The sequence below is a fragment of the Mirounga leonina genome, unplaced genomic scaffold (genome assembly GCF_011800145.1).
Source record: "Mirounga leonina isolate KUSES-001 unplaced genomic scaffold, KU_Mleo_1.0 Mir_447, whole genome shotgun sequence".
In the NCBI taxonomy this organism is placed as follows: Eukaryota; Metazoa; Chordata; class Mammalia; order Carnivora; family Phocidae; genus Mirounga; species Mirounga leonina.
In genome coordinates this window covers 12,141,284-12,153,814 of record NW_023270757.1, presented here as the reverse complement: position 1 = coordinate 12,153,814, position 12,531 = coordinate 12,141,284, and the positions used below count along the sequence as shown (strand labels likewise).

General features: G+C 35.6%; 1 protein-coding gene across 1 annotated transcript in view; it reads right to left on the bottom strand.

Annotated features, from left to right (window-relative positions):
* Positions 1-12,531, bottom strand: part of PTPRD (protein tyrosine phosphatase receptor type D) — a 1,111,022-nt gene that overhangs the window by 222,746 nt on the left and 875,745 nt on the right. The window lies entirely within an intron of this gene.

The following is a 12,531-nucleotide window of genomic DNA, read 5'->3' as shown; positions in this document are numbered from 1 at the left end:
AAACAGCTTTGTCTGGGAGAGGAGACAGATCAGTGTCTCAGTGGTTAGAAGGCCGAGGGGTTACTGGTTAGAGCATTTGCTACTTTGTTGATCAGGAAATGAGTTTTCAAGTCATTATCTTTCAGAATAAACCACAGTATCAGGCTAGAAACAAGAACCATTTCTTTCCAGAATACAGTCCCTAAAGAGGGGAAAAGCATTTATTATTCTTTTCTTAAAGAAAACAGTGTAAATAAAGCTTTTATTTTCACCATTCCAGATGGCAGCAGGGTATAATTTGTACTGTTTTGACATCATGACTGTATTCAAAATCAATCTTCCTGCAAGTGTATTGAATAAAGGACTGAAAACAGAAAAATAAAAAGAAAAGAAATAAAAGCTAAATCAACGTTTTCCAGCAAAGTTGGGCTCCTGGGCCATTATCAAAATGATATTCATATGAATGAAATTGAAAAATTATGTATATAAATAAAGTGGTTTCTAATTATAAGTCAAAGGCTACTCTAAGTCAGAAAGAAATTATCTAAAGCAGGAGAAAACTGTCAGTTAATAAATGATATCCCAAATGGAATATTTAATAAATATAAGATCTGGCCCCCCAAAAGTAATTATGAACAAGATATGTTGAATATTTAGTACAAGTTCCTTTTTTCAAGTTATTATGTACAGATGGTATGCTTGTCTTAATATGGCTGTAAATCAATCAGAGAAGCTTTTATTTCAGAGAGGATTTAGGTATCTCTTAAGGGCAGTTACCGGGCTCTAGCGTCTCCAATGATTTCTCATAGAATTATACCATGCAAGAATAGAAAATTGGACACTGATAAGCTGATAGGAGCTTCATTAGCAGCTACTAAATATTCAGCATACTAACCAACTACCCACAGAGCATTCCGGAGCAAAGTCCATTTTCTGAAATATTCTTCACATGTTGAGGAGGTTGTAAAGCACTCTTGGCACAGAATAAAGCAAACTTATTTAGAAGTAATGTATGCAATTATCCTACAAATCACAAAGCAATGTCTACATAGCAGAGCACAAACCGTGTTAGATTATATTATCATTTGTTTTTTATTTATTTTTTTATTCTTATGTTAATCCCCATACATTACATCATTAGTTCTAGATGAAGTGTTCCATGATTCATTGTTTGTGCATAACACCCAGTGCTCCATGCAGAACGTGCCCTCCTCAATACCCACCACCAGGCTAACCCATCCTCCCACTCCCCTCCCCTCTAGAACCCTGTTTGTTTTTCAGAGTCCATCGTCTCTCATGGTTCATCTATCCCTCCAATTTCCCCCCCTTCATTCTTCCCCTCCTGCTACCTTCTTCTTCTTTTTTTTTTCTTAACATATATTGCATTATTTGTTTCAGAGGTACAGATCTGAGATTCAACAGTCTTGCACAATTCACAGCACTTACCAGAGCACATACCCACCCCAGTGTCTATCACCCAGTCATCCCATCCCTCCCACCCCACACCCAACTCCAGCAACCCTCAGTTTGTTTCCTACAATTAAGAATTCCTCATATCAGTGAGATCAGATTATATTATCATTTGTATAAATGTGGTAGCTGCAATGTCACATGCTTTGAGTCAGTTATTAGTTATCTGTGGGTTCAGTAAGTGATCACACTCTTTGTGATCGAAAATTAGATGAATTCATGGGAATATGAAAGTATCCTCTCCTACCTAACAGTATTAATTCTTGGATTTTTAAGCAAATATTTAGGATTCAGGGTGATGCTTTTATTCCCTTCCTTGTAATGCAAATATGATTAAGATAACAAAATCCAATGCCCACCCACTTCCACAAACCTCACTGCTTTCTATTAGTTTTATTAACAAGCTGGTGTCATGATACCCTGTACATTATCAAAGTTTTTGCCATATTTTGAATGATAAATTAAAAAAAAACTTTTTACATTAATTTATATTTAAATCATACTATCAGTTGTTTTTGTTTCTATTTTTAAGAAAAGAAAGGCAAAAATGAAGATGGCGCTGAAGTACAAGAATTTAGTTCCTGTTTCTTTAGAAAGAGAGATACAAAGACAGAAATTGTAAACATAGAAAGAGAACTTTGTATGGGTTTGGCTCCTGCTTCCATTACTTGCTAGCCCTGTAAAAGTCAAAAATTCTAATGAGCTCAAATCAAACAAGGCCAAGAAAAACATTCATCCTGGCTGCTCCACTGTATTGTGGTGAATAGAAATGAAAATAAGATTTTTAAGCCATTAATTATTATATAAAAAAGAAAACTAGAATAAGTGTGTGTGGACTGGAATTGAAGGCATTGATGTGAACTCATGGTTTTAAAAATACACACACTGATACAGAAATGAATATAATTATAAATGTAAGTTATATAAACTTACCAAACATACCTGTCCTATCTGTGTGAGTCCAGAGAAGCTAGAAGCAGCAATACCTGATAGCAATGGCCACACCAGATCTTAAATATGACTCTCTAAATACCTTCTACCCTTTAGTAGAAGGGAGCAGAGCTGCTTGGGGAAAGGACCGATTCCATTCAGTACCAGGATGAGAAAAAAGTACAGGATATACCTGAAATATCTGTTACAGGGGAAAGTGCTCAGAGTGACAAGGACATGTTAAAAAGGCAAAGATGCCTGCTTGATGGGGCTCTCATTAGCCAAATGTATGGCATTTTGAACATCGAAATTTATATATGTATATATAAACAAATTATAATATATTAAAATAAAAAGACATGACTCCATACTGGTACAAATGAATAAATAGAAAAGTTTCAGGAGGAATGGTATCTTTACGCATTCCCAAAGTAACTCCTCATAGGCATTTATTACAAAGAAAGGAAAAGAGTAACTTTACAATTGAGAAGACTCACAAAAACAATCGTAGGATAACAAAGTTGACATCAATAATGGACAAATCAAAATCATGTGTTGAGAGAAACATCAATCTCTTCCATGGTCTCTGCTATAGGCTAAATGTTTGTATCCCCCCAAAATTCATGTTTAATCCTAACACCCAATATGATGGCATTTGGAGGCGGGACCTTTGGGAAGTAATTAGCTTACGATGCGAGAGCCCATACAAATGGGATCAGGGCCCTCATGAAAGAGATACCAGTGAGAGCTCTTGCCACTTCCATGTGAGGACACACATTCAAAAGAGGGCCCTCTATGAACAAGAAAGCAGGTCCCAACCAGACACCGAATGTGCCAGCAACTTGATCTTGGACTTCCCAACTTCAGTAACAATGAGAAATACGTTTCTGCTTGTGCTCCACCCAGGTTATGGCATTTGGTTATAGCAGCCTGAACAGACTAAGTATTAGTGCCAAAGATTCATAATCTAAAAATGATGGAAGTAAGCATGAGCAAAACCCAAAATGAAAACATTTTATGAGATAACAAACCTGTTATCTTCAAAGCTATCGAGATCAATTGTCAAAGGAAACCTTGAGCAACTCTTTCAGACTGACAGTTAAGGTCAAAGTATGTTCTGAACTGGAGCTTCAGAGGACAATCAGAGCAACCTGAATAGGACACGTGGTAAAACCCAGATGGGAAAACTGCTGAAATGTAATCTGAGGATTACATGGTTATGCTGCATCAATATCAACTTCCTGATTTTGATGATTATATTGTAGTCAAGTAGGAGAATGCCCTTGTTTGGAGAAATAGAGGTATTTGAGGGTGATGGGTGTCATGTCATCAATTTAATCTCAAAGAGTACAGGAAAAGTTCTTTGTATTTGTAATTTCCGGTTTCTTATAAGACTGGGATTGTTTCAAAATTCTAAAATTACATAAAAATAAATTGCTATAATTATATTATCATAAATAAATGAGATTTTACAAATCTTTAGGTTATTTTATTGATATCTCAGTTGTACAAGAGTTATCTCCAAGGCTTCCAAATAGCTGGATGTACTCAAGCATTTTGTTCCAATTCTGAAGAATATTCCTAAATAAATACATACTTCATTTGAGGCCCTCTTAAACATGAAGACTAGTTAACAGACATTTCCGCTGTTACCAGTTTTATACCAATGATGATAATACCTTCTGGTATTATCTTTAGGTCTGGAAATACGTAAATGCCCTTAGAATTAAGATTTAACAAATATTTCACTATCAGTGCTAAACAATGAACAAAATGGAGTGGTGATTCAAGAGCAAGGCAAGCTCATGAGAAGAAAATGCGGAGAAATCAATACTCTAAAAAATAATTTCAGATTTACAATTTTTATTTAGAGAAGTGAAAATGTGAAGTGGATAGACTCTTCATTACTTTTCTCTGAAAGCATCTGAGAAAGTTTAAGATAGAAGATGAACTTTGCTTCCTTCCAACTACAAGATCGTCCACTTGACTCAACACCCAGGAGTCTCAGAAATCCGAGTGTTGTTTCTCAAGCCAGGCTTTTGAAATTTTTCAGGAGAAATCTGCCTCCCCCCGAGGCCTTCACAGTTCTACCCCTAGACCTACAACACAGTAAAGCAAAATGCTTGCCATTCTGTGCTCTTTAATCATTTAGGGAAGTGGGGCAACAGCAACAAGCACAAAAATAAAGTTATTCTGATATGTCTAAATTTTAGCTTTTCTCACAATTTTAAAGTTGTACAAGAGATAACTCTTGTACAACTGAGATATTAATAAAATAACCTAAAGATTTGTAAAATCTCATTTATGATAATATAATTATAGCAATTTATTTTTATGTAATTTTAGAATTTTGAAATGTGGTAGGTATTTGTTCTATCTGAGGGAGAAGATAGATTCTGAAAACAGGTGATGGCAGTTTTCTTCAAGGGCTATCTTGGAAAATAAAAAGATCAAATCTTAAAACAAATATATAAAGTGTTTTACTGTACAGAATGAAAACTATATGAGCACATGAATAAACCTTTAAATGTAACTTATGTTTCAAGAATGTGTTGTATATCTACAGAGGATCATTTCCCCTAAATGCAAATAATGTTCTGTTTACATACCAAAAGTGTGCTTCAGTTTAACACCAAAGAATTACCAAATTGAACTACTTTATATTTGTCAGCATATGAGACTTTTTCTTAAGCCTTTAGAATCACAAGCTGTCAACGTACAGACTCTACCTAAAGAAATTTATAACTATGTTTTTTTTAATTTTTTGAATTTTCCTCCCTCTTTACATAAACTTACTAAAACAATACCATGTTTATTTTTTTTAAGTTTTATTTATTTATTTATTTTAGTGAAAGGGAGAGAGAGAGAAAGAGAGGGCACATGCACACGTGCATGTACTGGCTCTGCCCATACAAAAGTGAGCTCAACATTCTTGCTGTGCATGTGCCAGGGATTCCTGAGGCACCGGTCTAGAATGGTATCGAGATGCCCAGAGATTTGCGTCCATTCTCCCCACCCACAGTTAGTTCCCTCAACCTGAAGAGAGCTGAGTGTGTCAGGGTATTTTTCTCTCTAGCCAGAGGAGAAGCTCACTAAACATCAGGGTCTCACAGTCAATGGCCTCCTGAATAAAAGGGAAAATAATCTGAGTTGTACCCCTATGAAGACATGCCATTAAGAATCTCCTTAAAGAGGCGCCTGGGTGGCTCAGATAGTTAAGCCTCTGCCTTCGGCTCAGGTCATGATCTCAGGGTCCCGGGATCGAGCCCCGCATCGGGCTCCCTGCTCCTTGGGAGCCTGCTTCTCCCTCTGCCTCTCTCTCTCTCTGTCTCTCATGAATAAATAAATAAAATCTTAAAAAAAAAAAAAATCTCCTTAAAGATAACTCATGGCTGTTACATTTTAATATACTACATGCCAATTAAATAGATACAATTTTCCAATGACAAGATATTCAGTAGTGATACAATAAACTTTTTCCTTAACATCCTGAAAACAACCCAGAGTTGTTCATTTTCATTTAGTTACAATAGACTGACAGATTGTTATAAATTTAGAAAACATACAATCTCTAATTCTTAACAAAGTGACAGCAGCTTGACAAGTGAAAAAGTTATCTCAGCCTTGAATTCACTGGCACAGAAAGCCCACATATACCACTGTTCTTTCCACAGCACAAGTGGATGGTTTTCATGTTTCACTGCGAGATTAATGTTGCTTCAACTGCTCAGTGACGATGGCGATGAGGCTGCTGAGTAAATAATCTGCATTCACTAAAGGAAGTAAGAACTTGTATTTCAGCCACCAATCCCTAAAATAACTAATGCCATTTTAAGTGTTTATTGTTATAAAGATAAAATAATATACCATACAGCTTTGTAAAATATACATGACAGGTTTCATGGGAAAATTATAATCAAATGGGCACATTTTATAGTTTCTCAGGAATTAACTCAGAAGAACATAAAATATAATCAAGAATGTTTACCCAGTGGGAAAAAGACATTTTCAATTTAGTTTCTTCTAATGACTATCGTATCTGCCCCCCACCCTCTCTTCCCCTCCTCAGTGCTGATGACTTAGACATGAAAGCCCATAGACTTCCATTTGCTGAAAAGCTGTTGGGCACATCATATGAACTCTGTTGTTTGAATCATGGCAGATCGGTTTCTTTGGTAATAGCAGCAAAGTCACACAATAAAGCCAATCTCTCCAGCCCTACTAACAACTCTGACCTTGCTTCGCCCCTCACATTTCCCCAACCCTCTGCTGGTAATTTTCAGGTGACTCTTAGGTATATGCCCTCCTCTCAAGACCTAATCTACTTTCCTGAAACATAGTTAAGTAGGGTTCTAGCAAAGAGAAAAAACAAAACACAACAAAAAACCTTCCTGGGATGTCAGTTTTCCTGGTATGTTTTAATATGATAGAGATTTAAGAACAATCATAGTTTTGAAATGTTTATCTCTTCAGTTGTAAGAAAAAAAATTGCTGCGGAACATGTAAGACTAAGTAAGTTGGCGCACCCTTTCTTCCTTCACTGCCAGATATAATTTCTTTCTTCATATTTTGAAACATTTCCTGGCAGGGAGGATAATATTTAGCTTAATACTTACATTCCGCCCGCGTCAAGGAGCCTACTCTTTGTTCAGACATACAGTGACACATTTCTGATCATTTAACTTTTAGTTATTCTATTCAACCCACAGCAGAGTTCATCAGGGGGACTGGTACTCCAGGATCCCTACTGTGTTAATGAGAAGAACTGTTTCCTTCTGGGTTAGTCTTCAAAAGGCAGATATTAAATGGAAAATTTCTCACTAAAATTATTTATAAATTATAGAACATGAGATAATTCTGAGAGGAACTGGGCCATTCTGATAAAATATGTAATACTAGACTAGACCCTGGAACAGAGTCAACTATCATAGATTTTATCACTGATTTTAAGAAAATAGCCATGCAGATCAACTAAAGTCAAATTCACACTTTTTGGTAAGTTTTCTGAAGTGCTTAACTGTTTTCAGTGACATTACCTCATTCAGTTACCAAAGTTCAGATATTGCAACTGATTGATCACAGTTAAGTGTTCACGTGGTGTTTTATAGAGGCCTTTGGTTTTAAATGTAACAAATGAGATAGATTCTTACTTTTAATCTCGTAATAGTTTTTCAGGTTCTGTATCTGTATCTGTACTTTATGGCATAGATTGGTAGTTTCTTAACTTCCTAGTAATTCTGTTTGAGAAGAGATCTGACATTTTTCATGCAAACTCAAGCTGAAATTATGGGTACTCACTTGGTCCACCTCAATGTTGAGGGTGCTGGTCTATCCCAGCACATATTACTATGCTCCTTAGTTTTCTTATGGAGATGTACAAACTTGGCCTTAACACAGATCACTGTCAAAAATATAAAACTCTCCTTAATCAGCCACCCGGTTTTGTTTTACTCTCTCCTTAGGGATCTCACCCTCAAACTGATAGATAAAAATCTATCACAACTTGGCTAGACACGCAATAAGTATGGATAATTAGCTGAAATAATGCAATCTCATCCATTCCTTCACATAACATAAAAATAATCCTGTGATTACCTAGAGGATCACAAACTGGGATACCAGGACTATTTTTTATTGTTTGCTAGTAAACAAGCCTTACTGAATTGTCTTTATGTATAATTCCCCAGGTTACACTGAGGGACTTTAATAAGCAACAGTCCTATGAAGCTGGAGAGAGTTAAACATGCATATGATGCAGAGGGTATTCTTTACAACATGACAGTGTCTTTATTTCTGAAGAACTATGGGAGTAATATTTTCCCCCTGGTTTCAGTCCCAGGAATAGTTATGATTTTTTGGAAGAACTGATTTATTTCTATATTATAGACATTGTGGGTTGCTCTTTCTCACTTCCAGAGCTGTTAGGAGATTTAGAGCTAAAACTATGGTCTACCTGAAGCACAGGCTTAGAAGCTCATGGCCTGGGCTGTATGTTCCAAACTCGCTCTTTCACCATCACAGTGTTTTATCTCATCATAGAGAACATTTCTCTGTAAATTAATTTTATGTCCCTTTAAAGCAAGGTTATAATAGACGGACATGAATTAATATTGTAAATCCAATCTTTCAAAAACTACACAATGAACAAAAGAGATGATGATCTCCAACACGTCAAGAGACATCCAAACAAATAGGTCTACATTGCCCACCACAGTCTACGAGAAATGTTAAAGTTACCTGCAGTTATGATCAACCAAAAACAAACTGATTAAAGGGAGCTTCTGAGGGAGTATGGCATAAAATCTTTGATTTGGTGAATGCTAACTTGAAGAAAGGAATTAAGAAAGAAGAGATGGAAAGGGGTATGAAAGGACAGAGTGACTTTAGTATTTTATTTCTCTTTCAGGTAAATCACTTTAATTAAAATATTCATTCCATGACAAAGCTGAATGAATATATCTCCTGAAGACATAGAATACATTTTATATATTTATATAAAGCACATTTTTATATTATCTGCAGAAAATTATATTCACATTTAGCAAACATTAAGTGGCAGTACTATTTGTTCAATTTAGCAAACATGTTGAACACCTCTCAGATTCTCCATGTGAAACATTGTTTAACACTTGAGGACTCCAAGACCAGTTCCTCAAAAGTCTTAAAATATAATGGTGGGAACATGCATGTGATCAGAAGGAAATATATTAAAGAATAAATTGCTAAGGGAGCACAAATGGGTGAATAACGAATTTTGCTGGAGATCAGAGAAGCTAGGCCTAACAGCATGAATAGAATTTTGACAAACATGAATGCACTAAGAGCCTTCGCGGTACAGGGCAATGACTGATGTACAGAGATTAAATTAGTGATATATTCAGGGTGAGTGTGGCTACTGCTTGGGTACATTTGTTTGGGGATGGAGTCAGGAAAGCAGTGTAGCAAAGCATGTTGAAACAGGATGCAGAGACGGTCAGCTGGTCCCAACGGTGGGAACCCAGAAGGTAGTAGAGTTCATTTGGCAGGCACCACAGAGCTGAGTATTTTTTAATAGAGGAAGTAAGAGGAAACAGTTCACATTCTAAAACACAATCTTTGTCAAGGGAGTTTAGTGGTGGGGGACAAAGAGCAAGAATAGTTAGAAAGTTGCCATATTCATTTTAATGCAAGATGATAGTCTTTGTTTGGATACAATTCCCAGGAAGAAAATGGAACAGATGAGTTAGCTACACAATGGAAGAATGTTCCACAGATTTAGGAAGTATTCATTTCATTTAAGGGGAAAATGTGGTAAAAGTATGTCTCAAGTTTCTAGTTTCTTAGTTCCTTGGTGAACAGTGGTGGTTGAGCATGGATGGATGTTACCAAATATAAGAAGTACAAGAAGACACAAGGAAAGCTCAGTATTTGAAATATGGTTTTGGGTGTCAATCATTTGCAAGTAACGTTGGAATCAGGTGAACAGATAAGATGACCCAGGGAAGAATTTACTGTGAGAGGAGTATGGGAAATGATCATACTTAAGGGGGTTTTCATGATGAAATTATTTCCTTTAAAAACTCTAATTTGTTGTATATGTATTTTACTCATTATATCATGTGGAATATTTTTCCATGCTGTGTCTGTATATCAAGTACTCTGTTGGCAAATTCTTCAAGTATTTTTTTCATAGAGTAGTATCTTTGCTTATCCTATTACATAATCAAAAAAATGTGATGCGTAATTACATTTTTTAAAGAGTTTTAGACTTTAGATCATTGTAGACATAGGTAAAAATATATGTGAATATTTACCTTGTGGGGAGGGGCAAATGAGAAAACAACACAAACTTGGAGAGAAAAGATGAAGTAAAACAAAATAAGTGAGAAATAGCCCCAAAGAAAATTACTTAAATAGGCAGTAAAAAATTACTCAAATTGTAAATTAGCCAGGGAAAAAGAAAAAGAAAAAAAAAAAAAAAACACAAAAAACACAAAACACCCTAATGTTAACTTATCAAGTCACTGTTTTTTTTTAATCATTCCAAAAGAAAGAAGATGCTATTATTAGCTCTTGCTTTAAGCCATGCAATCATCTAAAGAAGATGCCAATGTTTCAAACACTTCCATTTATCTATATTCAGAGCTCTATTCATGTACTAATCCCATATGAAGCATCTGAAAGGAGATTAAAAAGGGCCAGTCAAGTCAATGTAGGAGAACAAGACTAATCAAACATCACTGGCCAATGTGAACAGAACAAAGCTCAAAGCAAAAACTGTATTAGGGAATCATTCAGAGTTTAGGGAAACAAACAGAAAGCCTCTCCATTTTTTATTGTGTTTCTAGGAATTTAAAAATTGAAGGTCCAATCTATGTTATTAAAAAAAAATAATAGTTTTCTCTATATAAGAATGTGTTCTTCATTTCCACGGACTTGTAGATTAGTCCAGTATTTAAAATAAGAGGCCTACATTCCAATATACACATAGTCAAATCTCTAGTATTACTACATGTAATTTACATGCATGTGGTACCTCCCATATCTGGAGTGTTGAGTATTAAGTGATTTAACGTGTATATGATGCTTAAAGTAGATTTGTCATATAGGGGATACTTAATGTTTACCACTACTACTACAACATTGCATCAGGTAAAAAGCAAATCAAAAATATATTCTGTATTCTTTAAGTAATGGCTCTCAAATGTTTTAAGTCCACCTAATGTGTCAATTGTTTAGATAACCTAATTGACAATACATCTAGTAGACACACACAAACATACCTGCACTTCCATGCATGCACATCTTCCAATATAATTTGTGGTAAGAAGGGCACCACGTTTAAGGAGAAATTATATTTTTCAATAACGTAACTGCAACTACATCCTTATAAAAGAGAAAATCAGAAATGAGGTATTATATAATTGATAATATAAAAGCCCATCATTACGATCTCTTGAAGGACATGCTGGCTACCATGGACTCCATGGATGACTGTAAGAGTTGCTGGCAAGAATACCTAAGACATTCAGATTCAGTGTTCAACTGTGCTGTTCGTTCAGACATGGATCGAGGCATTTCAGCTAGAGAATCGAGAACACAGGATCACCAGAGCAGGGTGTGACAAGAATATTCCTTCCACAGGCCTGCCTTTGACAGTAAGCTTACTCTGTAGATGTCAAAACACTTAATTCACCACTACAAAGAGCACATACCAATTCTGCCTGGAAAGTAAAGTTGAATAAACTTGGTTCCTGGCATGTCCTTGACACCTAGATGGCGAAGTTCCTATAAAAACATAATCAGTAAGACTGTAACTTGGGGGTGGTTTTGCTCAACAGATACCTTACTCCCTTTGAGCATTTCTTCTTTCTTTCTGAATTATTCAAAAGGTACCTTTTCCAATAACTCTTAATCTCTTTCTTAAGTGATCCTAACTTCCATAAGTCTTGGGCGTTAGGACTCCTAGAACATATTTTGTCATTATAATTTCTTTCAAATTCCAGAAGCCATGTAAGAAATTTTCTGCTTTATATGATTGTTCTACATCAAGGGACATTCAGTATGGGAGTTGTTATCATCTAAACCTATTTAATTATGCTCCATATTGCATCAATTTTTTTCAGTAAGAAAAACTCTCATTATTAAGGCAAGAAAGGTAAGAAAGTGTATTGCAGATCTTTTTTTTATCCCCCATTCCTTTCCTCGGGGTGGGGGAGGGATGGAGAGTAATCTTCCTAAAAGATTTATAGGGATGCAAGTCTAGCAGCCTGAAAAACCAGTCATTATAAAAATGGCTTCAGATCCCAACCTGTGCGGGAGATGATTTGATCATTTTCAATTACTTCATTATGAAAAAAAAATCATTAACTGGATTTAACTGAAATTGCTAGCATTTCTGCAAAATTCATAAATATGATATTTCAATTTTCAAAACATAGATGAAGATGATCCATAAAAAGTTGACTATGAATGCCACTCAAAGCAATCTCTCTTTGCTTGGAATAAACATGCACAGACTTCATTGATACACAATCAGCAGACTCAAACTCTGGAAAAGATCAAACCAGAAATGGGATCCAGTCAGCCTGCTCCAAATAAAAAGAAGAGCATGTGCTGAACTACGCAAAGAAGTGTAGATAAAACAATGTGCATTGGGATTTGGGTAGAACT